The sequence below is a fragment of the Schistocerca cancellata genome, chromosome 5 (genome assembly GCF_023864275.1).
Source record: "Schistocerca cancellata isolate TAMUIC-IGC-003103 chromosome 5, iqSchCanc2.1, whole genome shotgun sequence".
In the NCBI taxonomy this organism is placed as follows: Eukaryota; Metazoa; Arthropoda; class Insecta; order Orthoptera; family Acrididae; genus Schistocerca; species Schistocerca cancellata.
Window position 1 is genome coordinate 42,705,512 of NC_064630.1, and position 26,176 is coordinate 42,731,687.

Sequence of the window (26,176 nt, forward strand, 5' to 3'; positions counted from 1 at the left end):
ACGGTCAGAAGTCCAGGAGAGGCATCAGGCGATGTTGTGCTGTTAGCAAAGACACTCGCGTCAGTCGTCTGCTGCCGTACCCCATTAACGCCAAATTTCGCTGCACTGTCCTAAAGGACACGTTCGGCGTGGGGACATTGATTTCTGCTGTTATGTTACGCACTGTGCCTGTCTGTTAGCTCTGAGAACCCTAAGCAAACGCCGCCGCCCTAGGTCGTTAAGTGAAGGCCGTCGGCCACTGCGTTGTCTGTGGTGAGAGGTAATGCCTGAAATGTGGTATTCCCGTCACACTCTTGACACTCTGGGTCTCGGAATATCGAACTGCCTTACGATTTCCGAAATGGAACGTCGCATTCCGCGTTTAGAGGTTGTTAATTCCCGTCGTTCGGCCATAATCACGTCTGAAACCTTTTCACACGCCGGCCAGAGGGGCCGAGCGGCTCTAGGCGCTACAGTCTGGAACCGCGTGACCGCTACGGTCGCAGGTTCGAGTCCTGCCTCGGGCATGGGTGTGTGTTATGTCCTTAGTTTAGTTAGGTTTAAGTAGTTCTAAGTTCTGGGGGACTGATGACCTCAGATGTTAAGTCCCATAGTGCTCAGAGCTATTTGAACCACTTCATCCTTTTCACACGAATAACATGAGTACAAATGACAGCTGCACCAGTGCACTGCCCTTTTATATCTTGTGCAGGCGATACCGCCGCCATCTGTTTATGTGCCTATTTCTACCGCATGCTTTCTGTGACCTTGGTGTGAAACAGGAATATCCACGGAGAGTGCATAGCGCACTGCCCATGTTGATTACCGCGCAGATGCGATTTATAGACGCCAGTTTGAATCGTTATTTTCAGGCTAGACAGATCTCCAAATCATCGTGCTTATTTTAAAGTAGTCTCTATAGGAATCCGCTGTACGAATATCTTTCGCCATGAAGATTGAAAATTTACAATTAATAAACATTTACCGCCAGCGGAGAAAAACAAAAGAACTTCGTCACTAAAAATATTTCTGTGTGTGATAAATCGCTAATTTGCTGCATGTCACAGCTCCAAATTTGATGTTTTTTTCGGGATGCCTTCACTTTGGGTTACTAGGAAGCCACTTTGCAATGCCGCTGTAGCATAAACAGCAACAACCACCACCACCACCACCACAAAGTAGGTGGTGGTGGTGGCCCTTCTTCTTCTAGAGGGAAGGAAGGAGAGTGCACTACATCTGACGTGTGACACCTGTCCAAATTAGCTAAATGCCAATGCATCTATTTGTTCAAAGCATTAGGCCAAGTTCATTTCAGATATCGAACGCAAATTAAGATGTCTATGGAACGAGTGTTTAAAATCCACAATACTTTTAAACGATACCTGATCGTAGTCCGTACTAGCGCTGATAGTCAGAACTGCAGAGTGGCTGTGGACAAACCTCAAGCAGCATCTCAGTCACGTGACTTTTCTAGGCAATGTGGTGACGGCAAAAAATTATGTTCTGCGCGTCTCAATAACATTCGATAGATAGTTTGGATGGATGATTTAGGGGAGGTGACCGGGCAACGGAGTCATCGGTCCCACCCGTTTAGCGAAGGATGGTGGAAGGAAGTCGGCCGTGTCCTTTCATAGGAACCATCCCGGCATTGAAGTGATTTATGGAAATCATGGAAAACCTAAATCAGGATGGGTGGACGCGGATTTGAACGGTCCTCGTCGTCCACGAAAATCCCTATCCCTTCACCCCTCCAGACAGGCCAAAACCACCCCTTCCTCGCCAGCCCTAGGGCCCAGTCAGGCATAATTCGGACCTACGTGCTCTGGTCTCGAGGAAGGACTTGAATCTCTCCAATAAACACCCCGTCTTCACGGGAAGACATCTTTGTGGTCTCAGCCGGGGGCGGGTCGGCGGGACCTCCCTCTCGGGTCGGTGCGAAACTCCTCCGCCCGACCCACCCACATTTCCTGGTTTCGATTTACTCAACGAGGGTATGTGTGTATTCCTCCGTCAGTCACCTGTCTTAAAAGACCTAGACGAATTACGTCTATCAGGACATTCCTATCCGTAAGGTTCTTCCACTATCATATCAATCAGGACTAGCAGGCAAAGCACAATAAATGCTAATACTGCAACGACACGTGCCTGAGGATGGCATGTCATGTTAGCGACAGCGACCTCCTGAATGCGAGTCCAGAGTGCTAATCACTGCGCCACCTCGCTCTGTACTCCATAGATATTCCTATTCTGTACTTCCAGGAGGCGACACCCCTAGAGACTCTGAAGATCTCAGCGATATTAGTTCCGCATGTCTGTAGTTCCTGCCGGAAGCATCGAGCTCTTGTATCTGTGAGCGTGGTTTTAACATGCACCACAGATTTTGGAGATTTTTCCCGTACGTGTAGAATAGAATCATTGTGTTTCATTAAGAAGAGCTAAATTTATTATTTTAGAATATTTGAGAATGCCAGAATATGTGAAAATTGTACATTTATTTTATTTGGTAGATAACTACTTCCTGTGCTGTAATTATGGCGTAAACAGCGGGAAACCAGGACATGTTGCCCGTGATCTTTCCGCTAGGAACAGACCTGTTTGCAGTAATGATAGTGACAAAGTGAAGCATTTGCTTTAACTGTGATTTCTTTCTGCCCAACTACCTATATTTATTTATTTATTTATTTATTTATTTAACCTGATCAGATTAGGGCCATCAGGCCCTCTCTTACATCGGACCAGTGTTTCACACATGCAGCATTTCACACATCAGAGTTACATCATGACAATACTTTAAATAAGAAAATTAGATTACTCTAGTCACAATATGAATAAAGAATAATGACTAAGACCTAATAAAGTAAGTACTGGCAGTATTTTTACGACAGGTGCTATACATACAAATTATGATAAAAGTAATAATAGTTACAGTAAAAAAAAATAAATAATAATGATAAACATGAGAAAAATTGGCAATAGTAATGAAGATTTGTGCAGATGTACATTAATATCTTGGTGTGTAAAGTAGATGTTTACTAGTATAGCGAGTTTTGGGGGAGGGAGACTTAAGGAGGGAGAAAGAGGGAAGTAATGAGGTGAAGTGCATTCGTGTACAAAGGAAATCATTACTGTTGCTTAAGTAGATACGTCATTAACTGTTTTTTGAAGCTCGACATGTTTTTAAGTTCTCTAACATACCGAGGGAGGTTATTCCAGAGTCGGGTTCCCGCTACTGTAAAGGACTTGGAGAAGGCGACTGAGCGATGCAGTGGAACAGAGAGGATTTTATTATGAAGGGAACGTGTGTTTCTGTCATGCTGTTCAGACATAAGCGTTAAGGACGAGGAGAGATATGAGGGACAGTGTACATTTATAAGGCAGTAGATGAGACAGAGTGTATGGAAATCTCTGCGTTTGTCTGCACGCAGCCAGGACAATTTTGCATATGCTGGTGAAATGTGATCAAAAAGTCGAATGTCACAGATATATCGGACACAGGCGTTCATGACCAGTTCCAGACGTCGCGAGTTTTCCTGAGAGAGGCCTTGTAGGATAATATCGCTGTAATCAATGATTGGGAATACAAGCGTTTGTACTAATTTCTTTTTCAGATCGAAAGGGAAGAGTTTTTAATATTTTTGTAGGACATGGAGGGATGCTGATGCTTTTTTGCACACTGCAGTTACGTGCTCTGTCCAATTTAGATTTTCATCTATTATTACTCCCAAACTCTTTGCTGAGGGAGAGAAGTTAATATTTGTTCCATTTAGGATAAGAGATGGTACGGATTCCCGATGTTTTGGGCTAATGAGCTTAGAGAGACCAACAAGTACCGCTTGGGTTTTAGATGGGTTTAGTTTTAGTCCTATGTCCTGTGCCCATTTTGATAGTGCATCGAGATCAGTATTGAAGTTTTCAATAGCTTTCTTCAGATTGTTTGGTTCCGCACTTAGATACAACTGAAGGTCATCAGCATACATATGATATTTGCAATAAGTCAGAACCGATGACACATCATTGACATACAGAGAGAAGAGTATGGGACCTAGTACTGAGCCTTGGGGAACGCCTGACACTACCTGCCGCCATTGTGATTTTATATTCCCGGACAGGACGCGTTGCTGACGAGATGTCATGTATGAGCGAAACCATTGCACTGCACTTGGTGCGAAATTTAGACCGCTAAGTTTGGCTAGTAAGATGTCGAAGTCGACAGTATCAAATGCTTTGCTGAAATCTAAGAAGCAAATGATAGTCGCTTCTTGTCTGTCCATGGCAAGTTTCAGGTCATCTGTCACCTTTATTAGTGCGGATGTTGTGCTTCGATGTTTACGGAAACCTGATTGGTATTCGTCTAGTAGGTTGTTAGTAGTTAGGTAGTTGGTGAGCTGGTCATGGACTATATATTCTAAGGCCTTTGATAGTGCAGGAAGTACTGAACATTAAATCATCTCCTAGACGACATGAATTTGAGCCAGTGGAAGCGATATTTGTTTTACGTGAATATTTTGTAGCTGGCTAGTAACAGGTAGCTGCTGCGGTTGTCTACTGGTGGTGCCGTGGTGTGCAGTGGGGTGTCGTGGTTGGGTGGCTGGGGGGGAGGGGGGGGGGGTGCAGGACGACTTGGGCAGGATTTCTGGTTGGTGTGATGCGTGGCGGATGGCCCTGGGTGTGCCAAAGTGCTGGGGGGTGCGGATGAGTGGGAGCAACAGACCCGTGATGTTCGGATGCGGTGTTGTTGGTGTCCTGCTTGACACAGTCAATTCGTTTAAATGTCTGGGCGCCACGTTTCTCAGCGATGTGATGTGGATCGAGCACGTGAAAACTGTTAGGGAAGGCAAATGGTCGACTTCGGTCGTCGGGACAATTTTATAAAAGAGTGGTCCACTTGTAAAGGACAGTATTCTTGAGTACTGCACGAGCGTTTGGGATCCGTACCAGGTCGGGCTGAAGGAAGACATCGAAGTAATTCAGAGGCGGACTGCTACATTTGTTACCGGTAGTTCCGAACAACACGTAAGTGTTACGGAGATTCTTCAGAAACTCAAATGGGAATCCCCGGAGGGGAAGCCACGTTCTTTTCGAGAAACACTATTGAGGAAATTTAAGAACAGGCACTTGAAGCTGACTGTCGAACGATTCTGTTACCGCCAACATACATCGCGAGTAAGGACCACGAACGTACGAGAAATTAGGACTCATACGGAGGCATACAGACAGTCGTTTTTCCTTCGCTCTATTTGTGAGTGGAACAGGAGGGGAAATAACAAGTACTGGTACTGGGTACTCTCCGCCACGCACCGTACGGTGGCTTGCGGAGTATCCATGTAGATTCAGATGTAGAATCCAGCTTCGATTTTATAACGTCCCACGTATTCCACAAATTATGAAATATAAATTAATGTAAGCTGTGAGAAATGTACTTTTAATATGCTGTAACGTTCTTTTATAAAAGGTTTTGTGTTTTTGTTTGCCAATGAATATGAAATGCGTAATGTTTCTGTCATGCAAATTTACTGTGTGATGTGTTGTTGAGCAAATGACTTAATCTCCAAAAGCGATACGCGATTTTCTAATGAAATCGACCCCTATTTAATTTACCAAGTCTCGTGAGCACCGAGATCTACGGCCCTGTGGAATAAACTGATAAAATTCCCTACGCAAATAAACAATGAAATACGTTTTCCGTAGTTCTAGAGTCGCAACGGATGCAATTTGGTATTCTGTTCTCTCCACAGTAGGCATATAATATATTCAATCTTGGCACAGCGAAGTGTAATGCCGGCCGTAAAATAGCTTCGTACAAATAATATCAGTAGATTGATTGCTAAATGAATAATCTTGCAAATGTTCAGTGAACATACTGGATATTGGCTCAGCGCTGTGCAGTGCTGCCCACATTGAAGCTGTCACAAACATTAATACTTTTCTGATTCTTGCACATTAATATTTTTCTGACTCCGGTTGAAAAATGATTTCTTTAAAAAAATATTCAATGGTTTCAAATAAGCACGACATGGAAGAGGATGAGGTACTGATAAGGGGATATCCTAAGACCAAATATTTCACCGGCCGGTGTGGCCGAGCGGTTCTAGGCGCTTCAGTCTGGAACCGCGCGACCGCTACGGTCGCAGGGTCGAATCCTGCCTCGGGCATGGATGTGTGTGATGTCCTTAGGTTAGTTAGGTTTAAGTAGTTCTATGTTCTAGGGGACTGATGAGCACAGATGTTAAGTCCCATAGTGCTCAGAGCCATTTGAATTTGAACCAAATGTTTCAGTTTGAAATTGTTTTCAAAATAAAGTTTCTCCTTCACAAAGTCTGATATGAAACATTTTCATTAACTTCAGAATCAGTGAACTTCTCAACTGCTCTACAATTCTCACTTACTGTCATAATTAAAAAACACTTGGATTGTTACATGAAAAAAAGTGTAACATCGTTTGACAAAATAGATTCCAAACTCTAGCGCCCCTGTATCAGAAGTACAAAACACACAAAATATTACAAATCGGGTACACCTAATCAACCTATACATTAAATCTGATGGAAAATACTTAGTTCCTACATTTAAGGGTCAGTTTAGCATTGTAAAAATTAGCGAAATCCACATTGCGTTGCAGCATACTTAAAACTAAGTATGCAAAATTTCATTTCCTTACAGATTTGTTATAGTTGCTTTCCCTTTGAGTTACAGTATCAGTTCATTACTCTTCTCTAATTGCCATGGACAGTGGTCAATATTTGTTAACGATCAGTATCACTTTAATTCTTGATCTTACAGCCTTACAAATTAATACTACACAGTTTACACTTTTATAGAAATAACTACGACCTAACATTTACTGGCTCTGTGTGAGCACAAATAATATCACTCATCATTTCATTTTGTAAAAATTGTTGTATGCTGCGTCCGTAGACCAACAACTAAATTCTCCCAGCTAGCCACTGGCTGTCTTACATCCTACCTGTAACAGAGGGCAACGACAACTGCTCCCCTACTTGCAGTCGATTCTGCCATTCAGGCAACATCTTTGGTTCAGTGGTGTCAAAAATACAATCTCTTCTACATATGACAATCGTTTCAGGTCATTTTTCATGAATTATGTTACTAAATCTGGCTCCACTTAAAAGTAGGACGTCTCACAATGTTAACGATATTTTTGAAGTTCTATTTAACGTTATGCTCTCGACTAACGAATAGGGATCCATGTGATAGGTTCTTCCAAGGCCACAGCAGCATTGCTTTAATGTTAAGCCGCTAAAAGGACAAAAGCCCAAAGTTTCGGCGTTCTAGGCTGCTGCCTAGTTGATATTTATAGTAGGCACATCTATGCCTAAATGTTGCGTTGTTTTATGCTTTAAATACACACGTTGTAGGCCTATGCAAAACTATTTGAACGTCAACAGTAATGATGTATGATGTGTAAGGAGTGTTTCATGAATGGCTGGATGACGACGTAGAGCTAGCGGCAGTTAGATTACGAGGTAGGAGTCTTTCAATGTGTATATTTAAAAGTATTTTCAGTATCTTATGCATTTTCACTTGCAACTGCGATTGTACGCAGTACCCATTATCTCCTCTGAGTCTAAGAAAATTAATAAATCAATACAACTTCCCTGTTCCTGCCGGACAGTGTGTTATGGCAGTCCGAACGCCTCAGGACGACCGACGAGGGCTGAAAGCATACATTCCTCTGAACTTGTTTCATCATTGTTTGCATTTATAATCACAGATAAATTTATTCCACCAGCGATTACTTTTCTCTGTGGTGTAACTAATATAATTTTATATTATGAATGAAAACATACGACACTGGTGTAATATTCGAGAACATTGTATAATATTGCACAAGTGCCGTGTGTGTTTTGATTCATAATGTTTAAAATATTCTACCAAGTACTCGCGGAGCAGTTAGTCAGTGCAATATAATATTAAATACGACTGATCGGCATAACTGACAAAATGGCAGCGAAACAAAAGGTAACGTGTGTTGTTGTTGTTGTCGTAGTTTCCAGTCCAGCGAGTGGTTTGCTGCAGCTTTCGAAGCTACTCCATCCCGTGCAAGTCTCTACTTTTCTGCATAAACTGCTGCTTGCCAAAACTTTAACATGCTTACTGTTTTCAACACACTTCCCTCAATTACCTCATTATCTGCGCTATGAACTTGTGGCGTAAAACTCCTTCTCTCTGTATCTACACGGATACTCTGCATATCACATTTAAGTGCCGGGCAGAGGGTTCATCGAACCATCTTTAACACTTCTCCATTATTATTCCAGTCTCGTATAGCGCGCGGAAAGAACGAACACCTATATGTTTCCGTGCGAGCTCTGATGTCCCTTATTTTATCATTGTGATCGTTTCTTCCTATGTAGGTAGGCGCCAACAAAATATTTTCGCATTCGGAGGAGAAAGCTAGTGATTGGAATTTCGTGAGAAGATAGCTCCGCAATGAAAAACGCATTCGTTTTAATTATGTCTATTCCAAATCCTGTATCATTTAAGTGACTCTCTCGCCCTTATTTCGCGATAATACAAAACCTGCTGACCTACTTTGAACTTTTTCGGTGTACTCCGTAAATCCTATCTGGTAAGGATCCCACACCGCGCAGCAGTATTCTAAAAGAGGACCGACAAGCGTATTGTAGGTAGTCTCTAAAAAATGGTTCAAATGGCTCTGAGCACTATGGGACTCAACTGCTGAGGTCATTAGTCCCCTAGAACTTAGAACTAGTTAAACCTAACTAACCTAAGGACATCACAAATATCCATGCCCGAGGCAGGATTCGAACCTGCGACCGTAGCGGTCTTGCGGTTCCAGACTGCAGCGCCTTTAACCGCACGGCCACTTCGGCCGGCGTAGGTAGTCTCTTTATTAGATCTGTTACATTTTCTAAGTGTCCTGCCAATAAAACGCAGTCTTTGGTTAGCCTTCCCCACAACATTTTCTGTGTCTTCCTTCCAATTTGAGTTGTTCGTAATTGTAATACCTAGGTATTTAGTTGAATTTACGGCCTTTAGATCTGACTGATGTATCGTGTAACCGAAGTTTGAGTTCCTTTTAGCACTGATGTGGATGACTTCACAGTTTTCGTTATTTAGGGTCAATTTCCAGTTTTTGCACCACACAGATATCTTTTCTAAATCGTTTTGCAATTTGTTTTGGTCTTCTGAAGACTTTATTAGTCGATAAACGACAGCGTCATCTCCAACATAAGACGGCTGCTCCGATTGTCTCCCAAATCGTTTATATAGATAAGGAACAGCAAAGAGCCTATAACTCTAACTTGGGGAATGCTAGAAATCACTTCATCTTCATCTACATCTACATTTATACTCTGCAAGCCACCCAACGGTGTGTGGTGGAGGTCACTTTACGTGCCACTGTCTTTACCTCCCTTTCCTGTTCCAGTCGCGTATGGTTCGCGGGAAGAACGACTGCCGGAAAGCCTCCGTGCGCGCTCGAATCTCTCTAATTTTACATTCGTGATCTCCTCGGGAGGTATAAGTAGGGGGAAGCAATATATTCGATACCTCATCCAGAAACGAACCCTCTCGAAACCTGGCGAGCAAGCTACACCGCGATGCAGGGCGCCTCTCTTGCAGAGTCTGCCACTTGTGTTTGCTAAACATCTCCGTAACGCTATCACGGTTACCAAATAACCCTGTGACGAAACGCGCCGCTCTTCTTTGGATCTTCTCTATCTCCTCCGTCAACCCGATCTGGTACGGATCCCACACTGATGAGCAATACTCAAGTATAGGTCGAACGAGTATTTTGTAAGCCACCTCCTTTGTTGATCGACTACATTTTCTAAGGACTCTCCCAATGAATCTCAACCTGGTACCCGCATTACCAACAATTAATTTTATATGATCATTCCACTTGAAATAGTTCCGCACGCATACTCCCAGATATTTTACAGAAGTAACTGCTACCAGTGTTTGTTCCGCTATCATATAATCATACAATGAAGGATCCTTCTTTCTATGTATTCTCAATACATTACATTTGTCTATGTTAAGGGTCAGTTGCCACTCCCTGCACCAAGTGCCTATCCGCTGCAGATCTTCCTGCATTTCGCTACAATTTTCTAATGCTGCAACTTCTCTGTATACTACAGCATCATCCGCGAAAATCCGCATGGAACTTCCGACACTATCTACTAGGTCATTTATATATATTGTGAAAAAGCAGTGGTCCCGTAACACTCCCCTGTGGCACGCCAGAGGTTACTTTAACGTCTGTAGACGTCTCTCCATTGAGAACAACATGCTGTGTTCTGTTTGCTAAAAACTCTTCAATCCAGCCACACAGCTGGACTGATATTCCGTAGGCTCTTACTTTGTTTATCAGGCGACAGTGCGGAACTGTATCGCACGCCTTCCGGAAGTCAAGGAAAATGACATCTACTACCTGGGAGCCTGTATCTAATATTTTCTGGGTCTCGTGAACAAATAAAGCGAGTCGGATCTCACACGATCGCTGTTTCCGGAATCCATGTTCATTCCTACAGAGTAGATTCTGGGTTTCCAGAAACGACATGATACGCGAGCAAAAAACATGTTCTAAAATTCTACAACAGATCGACATCAGAGATGTAGGTCTATAGTTTTAACGGAGGCTAAGAGCGCTGTGTGAGCCACTTCATCGCAGGCGCCGTCCTCTAGTGACACGATATTGCTGTACTCCACGCTCCGATGGTGGGGCGGCCCACACTGCCGCTACGCGCGAGACTGACTTGAAGGATTCAGTCACCACTTTACGTTCGAGCACGGGGCCGGATCAGCACTGTTTTGCAGTCGGTATGCGGTTCCTGCGGCCGTGCGGCTGGTGTAGTGTAACGACGTAAGTTCTTTATAAATGATTTTCTTTCGACATATGACCATGTGTAGACTTCGTCACCTACGTCAGTTACAACCCACTTCAAAATTATTTATATTCTTCTTAAATTGTCTCAGAATGGTTCTTGAACGAAACTGTAAAACATCATTTGAGTCGTATGTGCAGAATTACGTCACTCGGGTCAATTGGTTTGCGTAAACGTTTTTTCAATTTTAGATGTCGTTTGTTTCTCCTCAGAAATTATATTGATACACGTTATCTGATTTAATCGATATTAGAACCACATTGAATAAACTTTTGAGATTCAAAGTTGCGATGAACGCTGTCAAAATTTCAATAATTCTTGTTAAATATATTATTAATTCATTCACATAATTCTTCATAAATAAATCCTGAGAACACGTATTTCAACTTTAGTAGCATCCACTAGTTTATTATCTTCCTACATACAGACGTGAGCCTGAGCCTTGACGAGACAAAACTAACATTTTCAATAAGATTTAACTTCCTATGATATCATTGTTGTACAAAACATTACAAATTTTCATTTATTTTATTTTTTAGAAGCACGACGCAACAACTCGGTTCCAGGATCTTCTGTTGCTCTTTGTCTGTCGACCCGCGACGTATAGTGGCCAGCAATTTTCTCTCTGGTCCCGGCAGCGAAGATCCTGTCTCCGTTCGTTGCGCCGCCCTCTCCGTACATGAAACATAAAAAATAAATACAAAAACTTTAGACAATTCACAACCATTACAAATATTACAAAAAATACATAAACAAAACTAAATTAAACTTATATTCACCTGCAAACTGGGCTGACACTGGTGGATGGGTGACGCTCCAATTTCGCGTCCCACTACACTGGGTAAACACGGTTTGAGGGGCTGCGAAACGGCCGCCGGCCTCGATCCGCCGCAGAGCTCCAGATCCGTCCGTGCCGCGGCAGCCGCCGGTATTCACACGAAACGCGGACAGCCCCGGACGAGGACGGGATGCGGCTCGCCGCTAGGAAGAAGTGCGGAGCGGCGGGCCGCTTTCACATTCCGGGCGCAGCTCCCGCGGGAAGCTGGACTGGGCTGGACTAGCCGGGATGGGGAGCCGGCGGTTCTTGCCCGCCCTTCCCGGAAGGCGCACCACATGCGGCCGGAACTGCGTGACCCGCTTCCGCGGACGTCCCTCACTCAGCCGCCTCCAGTGTCCAGGAGAGATGCTGCATAGCCGCGGTAACACACAGTAACACCGTTGCTAGCCTTGAAACTGGCCTCAGTTGAGCAAGTCCGTAACTTGATCAGGTATGCTGTCGGAAATGTTCATCGGATGTGAGGGTATCATCTGGAGTGCCCCAGGGAAGTGTGCTAGGTCCGCTGTTGTTTTCTATCTACTTAAATTGTGGTGTCACCGCCAGACACCACACTTGCTAGGTGGTAGCTTTAAATCGGCCGCGGTCCATTAGTACAGGTCGGACCCGCGTGTCGCCACCGTCAGTAATTCCAGACCGAGCGCCACCACACGGCAGGTCTTGAGAGACGTACTAGCACTCGGCCCAGTTGTACGACGACTTTGCTAGCGACTACACTGACGAAGCCTTTCTCTCATTTGCCGAGACATAGTAAGAATAGCCTTCAGCTAAGTCCATGGCTACGACCTAGCAAGGCGCCATTAACCATTTCTGGAGAGAGTCTCACTTGTATCATCAAGAATGCTGTATACAAATGATGGATTAAAGTTAAGTATTAGAGAAGCTACGTACTTTTCTTTATAGCATTCATTACGTATCCTGTTTCAGACCTCACGCCCATCTGCGTGAGCTTAACGCGTGCATTTCGGCTACTTCCGAGTGGCGTGGCTGTCTTGATACGCCACAACATAAATGATGTTTTGGACAGGGTTGATAGGAACGTGCGGCTGTTTGCTGATGATGCTGTGGTGTACGGGAAGGTGTCGTCGTTGAGTGACTGTAGTAGGATACAAGATTGCTTGGACAGGATTTGTGATTGCTATAAAGAATGACAGCTAACTCTAAGTATACATAAATGTAAATTAATGCAGATGAATAGGAAAAAGAATCCTGTAATGTTTGAATACTCCATTAGTAGTGTAGCGCTTGGCACAGTCGCGTCGATTAAATATTTGGGCGTAACATTGGAGAGCGATATGAAGTGGGACAAGCATGTAACGGCAGTTGTGGGAAAGGCGGATAGTCGTCTTCGGTTCATTGGTAGAATTTTGGGAAGATGTGGTTAATCTGCAAAAGGAGACCGCTTGTAAAATACTAATACGACCTATTCTTGAGTACTGCTCGAGCGTTTTTGGATTCCTTTCAGGTCGGATTGAGGGAGGACATAGAAGCAATTCAGAGGCGGGCTGTTAGATTTGTTACTGGTAGGTTTGATCATCACGCGAGTGCTACGGAAATGCTTCAGGAACTCGTGTGGGAGTCTCTAGAGGAAAGGAGGCGTTCTTTCCGTGAATCGCTACTGAGGAAATTTAGAGAACCAACATTTGAGGCTGACTGCATTACAATTTTACTGCCACCAACTTATATTTTGCGGAAAGACCACCAAGATAAGATAAGAGAGATTAGGGCTCGTACAAAGGCGTATAGGCAGTCATTTTTCCCTCGTTCTCTTTCGGAGTGGAACAGGGAGATAAGATGCTAGTTGTGGTACGAGGTACCCTCCGCTACGCACCGTATGGTGGATTGCGGAGTATGGAGGATGTATGTAGATGTAGATGTAGGAAGCCGCTTATTCCTGAATAGATCCAGTAGCGCTGCCAAATTACGGGAATGTTGACTGCTGCGTTTCATCCGTAGTTCCAAATGGTCCCACGCGTGCAGTTAAGGTCGCACGATTAACCAGGTCAATCGAGCTGCCATAGGGTGCCTGAATGCTTGTCGCAATAGAAACGTACTTGTGCAATCCTAAGAATCTGGCTTTTGTCGTCTTTGGAGACGTATCAACAGCAGACTCGTCGTGAAGATGTAGAGAAAAGGCAACGCTCGGTCACCAGACTGTTCAGATAAAAATCCTGGCTCAAGTTCGCAGTGCGTTCAATGAGTGAACCCAAATCGTGGTAGGAAAAACGTGCCTAAAACTCCCCAGAAACACCTCCGCTCCGAACTAAAACCTCCACACACTGAGGGTTAAACGCTTTACTGGGACGTCGGTGCAATCGCGCCGCGATTCATTTGGAAAGAGGCGAGAGCGCGATTCGCCGGACCACACTAGACGCTTCCAGATAGCTACTGTCCAGTTTCTGTGTTGTTTGGGCTTTGGAAGGCGAGGAGTTTCATGTGCCACTGTTAGCAATCGCCTTTTGTGAGGTATCTGACTCCAAAGGTCCACTGTATGCAGTTCTGATCGAAATGTTCGCTCGGAAACTGGTTGAGATAGTGTTACATTCACCGGCAGCAGCAATTTCTGTCGTGTTTGAAAGCGAATGTCATTGACAAGGCGTGACAAACTTCTCTCGCTGCTGTCAGCGAAGACTTTCCTGCGACCTCTTTTTATTACGCCGTGTTACGTGACTTCGAGTGGTACACTATTCGCTGTTTACACACAGGACAGTCCGCGTTGAAAGACCAACAAATTGGGCAACTTCGTTCATGGTTTTGTCGTGGGCACGCCCAAATACGAGGGTCACTCCAAAAGATATGCACACTATTTTTTTTTTAAATCCATCTTTAATTCTACATGTCTGAAAGTTTTACAGCGTTTAGAGGCGCCTGTATACCCGTACGGTAAAATTCTGCACCAACCTGTTGGATCCACTGTTTGGCAGCGTCCACAAGGGATTCATCATCTTCAAACCTTGTTCCACGAAGAGAGTCTTTCAGTTTCCCAAAGAGATGATAGTCACATGGAGCCAGGTCATGACTGTATGGCGGGTGTTTCAGTGTTGCCCATCCGAGTTTTGTGTTCGCTTCACGGTTTTTTGACTCACATGTGGCCGTGCATTGTCGTGCAACAGCAAAACATCCTGCTTTTGCCGATGTGGGCGAAAACGATTCAGTCGAGCTTGAAGTTTCTTCAGTGTCGTCACATATCCATCAGAATTTATGGTGGTTCCACTTGGCATAATATCCACAAGCAAGAGGTCTTCGGAACCGAAAAACACTGTAGCCGTAAATTTTCCAGCAGAAGGTGTGGTTTTCATTTTTTTTTTTTTTCCTTGGGTGAATTTGCATGATGCCACTCCACTGATTGCCTCTTCACCTCTGGTGAAAGATGATGGAGCTATGGTTCATCACCTGTCACAATTCTTCCAAGAAATTCGTCTACACCATTCTCGTACTGTTCCAAAAGTTCGCTGTATACCGTTTTTCTTGTTTCTTTGTGAGCCACTGTCAAAATCCTGGGAACCCACCTGCCACAAACCTTTTTTAAGGCCAACACGTTCAGTATTCTCAAACACTTCCTTCCCCTATCCCGACGTATCGTGCCAATTCGTTCACTGTGATGCGTCTGTCAGCAGTTACCAATTCTTTAACACTCTGCACGTTGTCTGGAGTGTGTGCAGTACGAGACCTGCCGCTGCGAGGACAATCATCAATATTGCCGTGCCCTCTTTCATCACGTAACCTGCTTGCTCACCGACTAACTGTTCTGCGATCGACAGCAGCATCTCCATACACCTTTTTCAACCTCTTGTGGATGTTTCCCACTGTCTCATTTTCACAGCACAGGAATTCTATGACAACACGTTGTCTCCGACAAACGTCAAGTATAGCAGCCATCTTGAAGACATGCTGTGACGGCGCCACTCACGGGAACAGGTCGAACTAACTTTGAAAACAAGCAAGAAGGATGTACCTACATACTGTAAAACTTTCACACATGCAGAATGAAAACTGCATTTTTACAAAAATAGTGTGCATTTGTTTTGGAGTGACACTCGTACGTTGGCTCCTTTCCGCCTTTCTGTCAGATCTCCACACGCCGTCCCATGATACTGCGCTGATTCCACTCAGCTGAACGATTGCATGGTACCAGAGCTCCACCGTCGACAGCGCTCCAAAGCGGCATGTGTGCTCTTTTACTGACGTAACGTTATGTCCGCTAAGCTTATGATAATAAGCCATGAGCACGAGCCATTTGCATCTCATGTGGAGATAACAGAGGAAACACTACCCGTAAGCTTGGCAGCGGTGTGGATGTAGGCTACCGGCTGGAAGCACTTCCTCAGGGGACACCGGTGTGGGTAAGCAGCGCTTAGGCCGGTATTACACTATCAAATTTCTTTGTCAAAGATTTGATCAAAGACGTCATCAAATATTCGTCAAATATATTTGACAAAGATCTTTGATGTGGCGCTAAAAAGGGGTAGTACACTGTCATCATATTTTTCGTCAAAGTTCAAGATGGCTGACAACAACAACTTGTTATTAACCGAAGCAGTTGCATGTACCACAATTGCAATGTGTGCACATGTGGAAGAGAAGCGGGGGAAGAAAAGGAAACGTACCTGGGTGAAGCCGTGGGTTTTACGACAACATACAAGCATTCAACAAAACTTATTACGTGAGCTTATAGTGGAGGACGTCAAGTCGTACATCAATTACCTAAGAATGGATGAGCATACATATCTGTATGTGCTCAATGAAGTGTATCCTCATATCACAAAGCACAATACTCACTAAGGGACTGCTATATCTGCAGAAGACAGGCTCACTGTAACACTGCGATTCTTTGCTACAGGAGAGAGTTAGGTTAGGTTTAGGTCAGGTCATGTCTCCAATCTTCTTAATCTAAATTTGTATTCAGGGTGCCTCACGTTGTAAAGCGCCTCATCAGCTTCATACACCTCTATTAATTTTGTAGTTGTCGGCACACACCGATTGTATTTACCGGCAATGTTTATAAAAACACTACAGACGACAGAACGCTGCAGCGATGCTAGTGCTCCATGTGGTAAGATGTCACATTGCAGTGAACAGAAGACAAGCGACTTCTTTGATCAAATCTACAGCGAGGCCCTAGATTTGATCAAATATTTGACGACATTTGACAAAGTTCACTATTACACCACCAAATTTCTTTGACAAAGATATTGGAGAAAGAAATTTGACAGTGTAATGCCGGCCTTAGCGACAGGTGTTCGTTTGGCAGCGAGAGTTGTGCAGGCGAGGCCCACAGGCCTTGGCTATGCGACGCCGCCGCACCAGATGTGCTCGCCCCGTCGCTTGCAGCTGTTCGCCACAGGGGTTCTGGGAAGTGCCTGGCAAAACGTAGCCAAGACGGACGCCTATTATTTGGCGCTGTTCTGCCCGCGTGCTGAATACGTATTACTGACCTTCCTTAGCAACGTTGTCAGTTTCCTGTGCCAACTTTATGCTATGGAAACTAATTATAGGTATCCCAGTGTTTCCCCATGTAACGGACCTTCGCTTCCGGTTAATTAAGAATTTTGTAAGTGACACATGCAACTAATATTCCCTGTTGTTTGGGAAAGGCGTCTTTTCAAAGCACTCCGTCTTCAGGCCACGATTGGCCTACCGGAACCATCCGATCGCCGTGTCATCCTCAGTTGAGGATGCGGATAGGAGGGGCGTGGGGTCAGCACACCGCTCTCCCGGTCGTTATGATGGTATTCTTGACCGAAGCAGCTACTATTCGGTCGAGTAGCTCCTCAATTGGCATCGCGAGGCTGAGTGCACCCCGAAAAATGGCAACAGCGCAAGGCGGCCCGGATGGTCACCCATACAAGTGCCGACCACGCCCGACAGCGCTTAACTTCGATGATCTCACGGGAACCGGTGTATCCACTGCGGCATAGCCGTTGCCACCTTCTGTTCAGAAGAATAACAAATATCCGAATAATAGCAGATGCAGTTACAACCGAATCGTTATCGCGCGATTATTTTTGCAGGTTAACGACAGAAAGAAATTTTGACAATAAACGTAAAAATGACATTAGTGAAACCCGGAGTAAATAGACTGCATCCGTTATAATTTTAGATTGCAAATTTCTTAAGAACGGTCGCCACATCACTATGTCAGCAAAAATTACGGTATAATTATGAATTGTTTATAACCTGTAATTACCAACTAATCACTGAATTGTAACCTTGCGGGAACGGAAGCAAAAGCACTGACCCTAGCTCGGTTGTAAAAACACGCAGTTAATACGATGACTTAATCAGAAAACCAGTAAAATAATCTGTACGGAACATGTGCAAGTAAAAGTTAATTGTTGGCGAAACAGTTCGTTTAATGAATAGCTTTGCATTAGTCACTGTAATCCGAACTGTTACTGATTTTAGAAATTCAGTTCATAAATACTTGTTTTCTATAAAAGTAAGTTATTTGTGAAAAGTTAGTAATGTTCTTTTCGTGGAGGTAAAGTAATTTTACACTACACTGTTAATTTAATTTGCATGTGAGCACAGTTTGCGATGCACACAAACAGCATGAGATGTATTAGTCCGAGGTAATATTTGCTTTACTCTTATACTAGTAGTTATTACTATTTAACGAGTTGTTTTTCCAAGAAATAAAGCTTACTGCTGTTAAATGACAGTTTTGCTTAGCACTCAGTTTTATAAATTGCACTTTTTTTATCTTAGTTACCGAAATTAAATAAGCTCATTATTTTCAATATTTTACTATTCTTTCACTGGTGGTATTCTGAGAATAGTTAATGGTGATAGGATAACACCCTGTTAGGTAAATGATTGAGCTTAAGTTCATTTCCACTATAACAGTTGCTGCACGAAACACTCTGTTATCCAATTAAGAAAAAACTAGTACGCTGGCTAGTCTTGTACAGTCTAGAGATGAAATTGGTTCGATCTTACTTTGATGAGTTGTTGCCGGGATCGGTGTAAGTCATCATTCGTCGACAATGAATGGCAACAGGCTCTTTTATTATCCATATAAGAATTTTGAGCCCACAGTTGTCTGCTAGAATATTAACTACTATTGATGACGATTTACTGGGCCCATTTGCAACAGGGGGCCACAGAATACACCTGCCCATATACTAAAAACTCTTACAGTTTATTCGTTACATTTCCGCGCACCGCGTCTGCACTTGACCACTTGTCGCTAGCAACTCTCTCCGCCGACTATTTGTGCCCGACCCCGCGCTTACGCGCCAAGCGACATAACTCCTTTCTTCAAACATTCTTTGACTGTATACAATAGCAAACTTCCCTGACAGGGACCAGCTTTTTACTGCATCGTAATTACAGTATTCTTTTTAATTAGTCGCCCGCATCTCGTGGTCGTGCGGTAGCGTTCTCGCTTCCCACGCCCAAGTTCCCGGGTTAGATTCCCGGCGGGGTCAGGGATTTTCTCTGCCTCGTGATGGCTGGGTGTTGTGTGCTGCCCTTAGGTTAGTTAGGTTTAAGTAGTTCTAAGTTCTAGGGGACTGATGACCATAGATGTTAAGTCCCATAGTGCTCAGAGCCATTTGAACCATTTTTTTAATTAGTCGGAATTAATTATTTGGAGTTTAATTATAAGACCAAATTAATAAAATAACAGAAGGTACATATGACAGAAATTACGTCACACTTACATTATAGTTACAGAATTAACTATATGAAAAATTTATTAGACACTGTGTTCTTGTTTCCCCCTGAACTGGCACTGTTCTGATTAGTGCTTGGGAAAGCCGTTACAATTGTTCATACGAGGTGCATTCAAATTCTAAGGCCTCCGATTTTTTTTTCTAATTAACTACTCACTCGAAATCGATGAAACTGGCGTTACTTCTCGACGTAATCGCCCTGCAGACGTACACATTTTTCACAACGCTGACGCCATGATTCCATGGCAGCGGCGAAGGCTTCTTTAGGAGTCTGTTTTGACCACTGGAAAATCGCTGAGGCAATAGCAGCACGGCTGGTGAATGTGTGGCCACGGAGAGTGTCTTTCAGTGTTGGAAAAAGCCAAAAGTCACTGGGAGCCAGGTCAGGTGAGTAGGGAGCATGAGGAATCACTTCAAAGTTGTTATCACGAAGAAACTGTTGCGTAAAGTTAGCTCGATGTGCGGGTACGTTGTCTTGGTGAAACAGCACACGCGCAGCCCTTCCCGGACGTTTTTGTTGCAGTGCAGGAAGGAATTTGTTCTTCAAAAAATTTTTGTAGGATGCACCTGTTACCGTAGTGCCCTTTGGAACGCAATGGGTAAGGATTACGCCCTCGCTGTCCCAGAACATGGACACCATCATTTTTTCAGCACTGGCGGTTACCCGAGAGATTTTGGTGGCGGTGAATATGTGTGCTTCCATTGAGCTGACTGGCGCTTTGTTTCTGGATTGAAAAATGGCATCCACATGTCATTCATTGTCACAACCGACGAAAAGAAAGTCCCATTCATGCTGTCGTTGCGCGTCAACATTGCTTGGCAACATGCCACACGGGCAGCCATGTGGTCGTCCGTCAGCATTCGTGGCACCCACCTGGATGACACTTTTCGCATTTTCAGGTCGTCATGCAGGATTGTGTGCACAGAACCCACAGAAATGCCAACTCTGGAGACAATCTGTTCAACAGTCATTCGGCAATCCCCCAAAACAATTCTCTCCACTTTCTCGATCATGTCGTCAGACCGGCTTGTGCGAGCCCGAGGTTGTTTCGGTTTGTTGTCACACGATGTTCTGCACTCATTAAACTGTCGCACCCACGAACGCACTTTCGACACATCCATAACTCCATCGCCACATGTCTCTTTCAACTGTCGATGAATTTCAATTGGTTTCACACCACGCAAATTCAGAAAACAAATGATTGCACGCTGTTCAAGGAAGGAAAACGTCGCCATTTTAAGTGTTTAAAACAGTTCTCATTCTCGCCGCTGGCGGTAAAATTCCATCTGCCGTACGGTGCTGCCATCTCTGGGACATATTGACAATGAACGCGGCCTCATTTTAAAGCAATGCGCATTTTTCTCTCTCTTTCCAGTCCGGAGGAAAAAAATCGTACAATGCACTTGGAAGTCAGCTTGACGTTTTTATGCGTACGTCAAAATAACTTGCGGCTACGGCTACTGGTGATAACATTTTTCCGTCCTTAGAGATAAATGAACTCGTCTATGTATCTAGGTTAGTATGCTACTGCGATTCATTATGTTATGAAATTTGCAAAGCATAACGACCTAAATTATGTAAATACGGGTCATAACCTTTTTTTTTACATTCTCCCGGTTGAGCGGTCTGTCGAGTAACCTCTCACTATAAATCGAGGGGCCTTCCACACGAGCTGCCGGTACTTTGCCATAGAAGCCACTTTGGGGCAGAGTTGGAAGAGGGTTTCCAGTACCAGTTTTTGATTAGCAACGAAGGCAAACACCCCAAAAACCTTGGGAGGATGAATAGTATTATTCATTTAAGGGTGTGTGTGTGTGTGTGTGTGTGTGTATTTACAGCCATGTTGTTGATGTCGTTTTTGCGCACAATATTTTGACGACCAAACCAGTCGCCTTCTTCAGGTGCTTGTGAGATGTGTTGTTTACGCGTGCTCACCGCCTGGGCTGCTGTCAGTCCAAACTATTGTCGGTGTTGCGCCGCTATTTATAGAAGAGTTCGACTCCCGGCTACCGCCACACCCTTTCATGTTCATTTGCTACTCATTTGTCGTTCTTAACTAGTACTATTATTTCGTAAAACGCACATTGTCCAAGCTTTTTCAGGCCGACGAATTAAATTGAAGACCCGATCCCAAGCAATGCTTAAGTAACTGGAACATCCGTCCCGGATTGTTAGGTTTTCCAACATGTGCATTTCACGGATTACCACTACGTATTCCGAAAAACAAATGACCAACAAATGAGCATCAAAGGGCGTAGCGACCGCAGGGGGTCGCGACACCAACAATACCACATAGTCTGGTCGGAGTACACGAAGACAGCGAGTACATACGTGCTGTACGCAGAACCTGAAGAAGACGAACATATGAAAGCACTCCGTTAATCAATCACGTCGAGCCGGCACGTGTGGCCGAGCGATTCTAGGAGCTTCCATCTGGAACCGCGTGACTGCTACGGTCGCAGGTTCGAATCCTGCCTCGGGCATGGATGTGTGTGATGTCCTTAGGTTAGTTAGGTTTAAGTAGTTCTAAGTTCTAGGGGACTGATGACCTCAGAAGTTAAGTCCCATAGTGCTCAGAGCCATTTGAACCATTTTTGGAGCGTGGAGTTGTGAAATCTTGAGTATGCTACAAATTGCGGTTACGCTTCGTCTGCTTATATAGGAAGTTAAAGCATTCTTGTCGGCCTTACTCCTGTTATAGTAGTGGATTTTGTGTCTCTTTCGTCATTATTTTGTTATTTTCTTTGTGACACATTGTGAAGTTGCACGAGCGCTTGGTATGTTTCTTACTACTATTCTCCCACAAGACAGGAGAAATATCTAACAGCAAAAAGATATTTGCATTGCACAATACCTACCTGCGCAAAGAAAAAGTCTAGGCTATGCGTAAACAAGAACATAAATAGATAAAAAAAATGGCTCTGAGCACTATGGAAATTAACATCTATTGTCATCAGTCCCCTAGAACTTAGAACTACTTAAACCTAACTAACCTAAGGACATCACACACATCCATGCCCCTGTGAGGATTCGAACCTGCGACCGTAGCGGTCGCGCGGTTCCAGACTGTAGCGCCTAGAACCGCTCGGCCACTCCGGCCGGCTGTTTTGCTTTAGGCATTAGTAATATTTTTTTATCATTGTTCGTTTCTACATTCTGTTACTACATTTATAGTTTTTCCTAGAAAGGGAGCTACTTCATAATCTGACTTAAAGCGTTAATTTGCCAAACAGCACAGCAGCCAGTTTTCACAACACTAGCAGTTGTGGCGCTGACGTGTAAACGACAACGGCTACTTGCGCCAGGCGAGTCTCAGTACAGGAATAAAACACCTGCAGCGTTGCAACAGACTCACTTGCGACGAATAGTCGATTGAGACAAGAAAGTCGCGAGTGTTAAAGGGGCTTCTTAAGGACAACCATATGCCGATGCTGAAAGGGAAGCGCTAGATTGACGTATGACGAGAAAGGTAAAGTCTTAAAAGGGCCAGAAACAACTGTAAAGCACAACGAAAGGGAGAGAAAATTTACTGAACATAATGGATTCATTTGAAATCAAGAGCAACGCCAGATGTTTCGCGAGAGGAGTTGGCTTTACCAAGGAGGACAGGAATTATGATGATGAGTGTCGCAATTTGTATTGAGAGGAGATGAGATGAATGGAAGGATTTAGGGAAACTGCGTAAAAACCACATTCAGGCTGACCCTCATCGTCGATCCACGGTACGGATTCCATGCCAGAAGAGGGCACGTTACCGCGATGCAGGCTCTCTGTAGCTCCCGAACCTGCCGCAGCTGAATTCCGAAACCCGTTGCTAAACATCGCTTTTTCATAACGCGGTCTCCTCACAAACAAACACCTTCAAATGCGATTCCTGAATCAGGATCCCGCCGCTTAATCCTTCCTTGTCTGCAGGATGTAAATGGCGACACTGCTCCCTAGTTCGTCGGCTGTAGTGAAATGCTAATCATTATCTTTCCCAAGCACGAAGTACAGTTAGTTCGTGCCCTTTGTCGTGTCTTTCGGATGCAGCCTCCGTGCTGCTGCAGTTGTAATGGCGAGCAGTGTAATTTCGTACTGAATGCGAATAGCATGCGGCCGATCGGTGGCGCATAAGCGGATGGTGTCGGCAACGTGAAGAGGCGCCCGTAAGCAGGCAACGAGGTCGCCGTGTGTTGTGCCGCGGTGTGTCTGCAGAGCTGCAGAGGTGAAAACTCGCCGGGGCAGCCGGAAGCGGCCGTGATTGGAGGCTGTCAGGCCGGCACGTGCTCTCGCAGCTAATTAGGCCCGACTGGCGCACATCTCACAGCGGGTGTACGGCGTTTCTAACAGGTCCAGCTGCCCTTCCTGCTGCCTGGAAATCTGCTCTGCTAATCCAAGTACGGTAGCGAGCGACCTTGACCTCACGCAAAGTCGAAAGCAAATTCGCAGTTGAATGTTCTTGAGAGCAAATTCGCAGTCGTAACTTTACACCATGGGATAGGTCACCGACTGTGCCGAGGTGGATACCAGAGTCCCGTGAGATCACTGAGCTTAAGCAACGTTGGGCGTGGCCAGCACTCGGATGGGTGACCGTCGGGTACGCCGCGCACTGTTCACAAAGTTCCTTTTGTCTTTAAGGTAGAGCCGACAGGAAGGGAGGTGGCGTGAAGTCTTTCATCACTAATCTTTGTGCTGTTCTGAATTGAATTCCAAATCTCTCCGCAGCGTCTCGGGAGATCGTACGGCCATGCGACACTAATGATGGTGGTCTGCCCATCGCATGGGCTGCGTAAAAATTGGGACTTGTACGGGAGCTGCTGACGGCGCAGCTGAGCGCCCCGCAAAATCGCACGTCTTCCGTCGGATGGGGATGCTCTTGCAGGGTGGTGGGCCATGTGCCAGCAACGGGTCTCACGCTCTCCCTTCTCTCGTCGTCTCAAACACCAACATGACAATATATATATATATAGTGTAACTTACACTTAACAGATAGCCGGCCGGAGTGGCCGAGCGGTTCTAGGTGCTACAGTCTGGAACCGCGCGACCGTTACGGTCGCAGGTTCGAATCCTGCCTCAAGCATGGATGTGTTAATTAGGTTTAAGTAGTTCTAGGGGACTGACGACCTCAGATGTCACGTCCCATAGTGCTGAGAGCCATTTGAACCATTTTGTCACTCAGTCTTCTCTGCACTCGAGTGTCGTGGTCATAAAATCGGAGACAACTTACTAAGAAACTGAAACCGCTTCAGACAAGATTGCCCGAAATATTCCTATTCCAATGTTTGCGTCAAAAAGCTTTTTTGTAAAGACACCTGCTATTTTCATCACTCCAACACAGTAGATCAGCTTGGATTTCAGTATAATCAGTGTTTTCGATGCATTATTGTCTGTAAGTGCTGCATTACGGTAATTTTTATCATGCTTGTTTTTTTTTTTTTGTATTTAAATCTCTGAGCTTCTATTTCTTTGTCAGTGCACTCTGTAATCAAATCTAAATTTCTTTTGTAAAGCACAGCTGCAAAGCAACCAATACACTCTTTACATGTCTTGCTTCGTTTTTGTTTTGTGGTAACCGCACTGCAAAATTTCTTTTAGGAGTGTGATGAAGAACTCCTTTTTCGCCACTCCACTTTAATTTATTCTACATCTACATCTATACTCCGCGAGCCACCTTACGGTGTGTGGCGGAGGGTACTTATTGTACCACTATCTGATCCCCCCTTCCCTGTTCCATTCACGAATTGTGCGTGGGAAGAACGACTGCTTGTAAGTCTCAGTATTTGCTCTAATTTCTCGGATCTTTTCGTTGTGATCATTACGCGAGATATATGTGGGCGGTAGTAATATGTTGCCCATCTCTTCCCGGAATGTGCTCTCTCGTAATTTCGATAATAAACCTCTCCGTATTGCGTAACGCCTTTCTTGAAGTGTCCGCCACTGGAGCTTGTTCAGCATCTCCGTAACGCTCTCGCGCTGACTAAATGTCCCCATGACGAATCGCGCTGCTTTTCGCTGGATCATGTCTATCTCTTCTATTAATCCAACCTGGTAAGGGTCCCATACTGATGAGCAATACTCAAGAATCGGACGAACAAGTGTTTTGTAAGCTACTTCTTTCGTCGATGAGTCACATTTTCTTAGAATTCTTCCTATGAATCTCAACCTGGCGCCTGCTTTTCCCACTATTTGTTTTATGTGATCATTCCACTTCAGATCGCTCCGGATAGTAACTCCTAAGTATTTTACGGTCGTTACCGCTTCCAATGATTTACCACCTATGGCATAATCGTACTGGAATGGATTTCTGCCCCTATGTATGCGCATTATATTACATTTATCTACGTTTAGGGAAAGCTGCCAGCTGTCGCACCATGCATTAATCCTCTGCAGGTCTTCCTGGAGTACGTACGAGTCTTCTGATGTTGCTACTTTCTTGTAGACAACCGTGTCATCTGCAAATAGCCTCACGGAGCTACCGATGTTGTCAACTAAGTCATTTATGTATATTGTAAACAATAAAGGTCCTATCACGCTTCCTTGCGGTACTCCCGAAATGACCTCTACATCTGCAGATTTTGAACCGTTAAGAATGACATGTTGTGTTCTTTCTTCTAGGAAATCCTGAATCCAATCACAAACCTGGTCCGATATTCCGTAAGCTCGTATTTTTTTCACTAAACGTAAGTGCGGAACCGTATCAAATGCCTTCCTGAAGTCCAGGAATACGGCATCAATCTGCTCGCCAGTGTCTACGGCACTGTGAATTTCTTGGGCAAATAGGGCGAGCTGAGTTTCACATGATCTCTGTTTGCGGAATCCATGTTGGTTATGA

At 44.5% G+C, this 26,176-nt stretch overlaps 1 protein-coding gene and 1 pseudogene across 1 annotated transcript in view; one reads left to right on the forward strand and one right to left on the reverse strand.

Annotated features, from left to right (window-relative positions):
* Nucleotides 1-26,176, forward strand: part of LOC126188357 (uncharacterized) — a 526,233-nt gene that overhangs the window by 217,100 nt on the left and 282,957 nt on the right. The gene's annotated exons all lie outside the window — the stretch shown is intronic.
* On the reverse strand, nucleotides 17,494-17,611 carry LOC126189962 (5S ribosomal RNA; annotated as a pseudogene).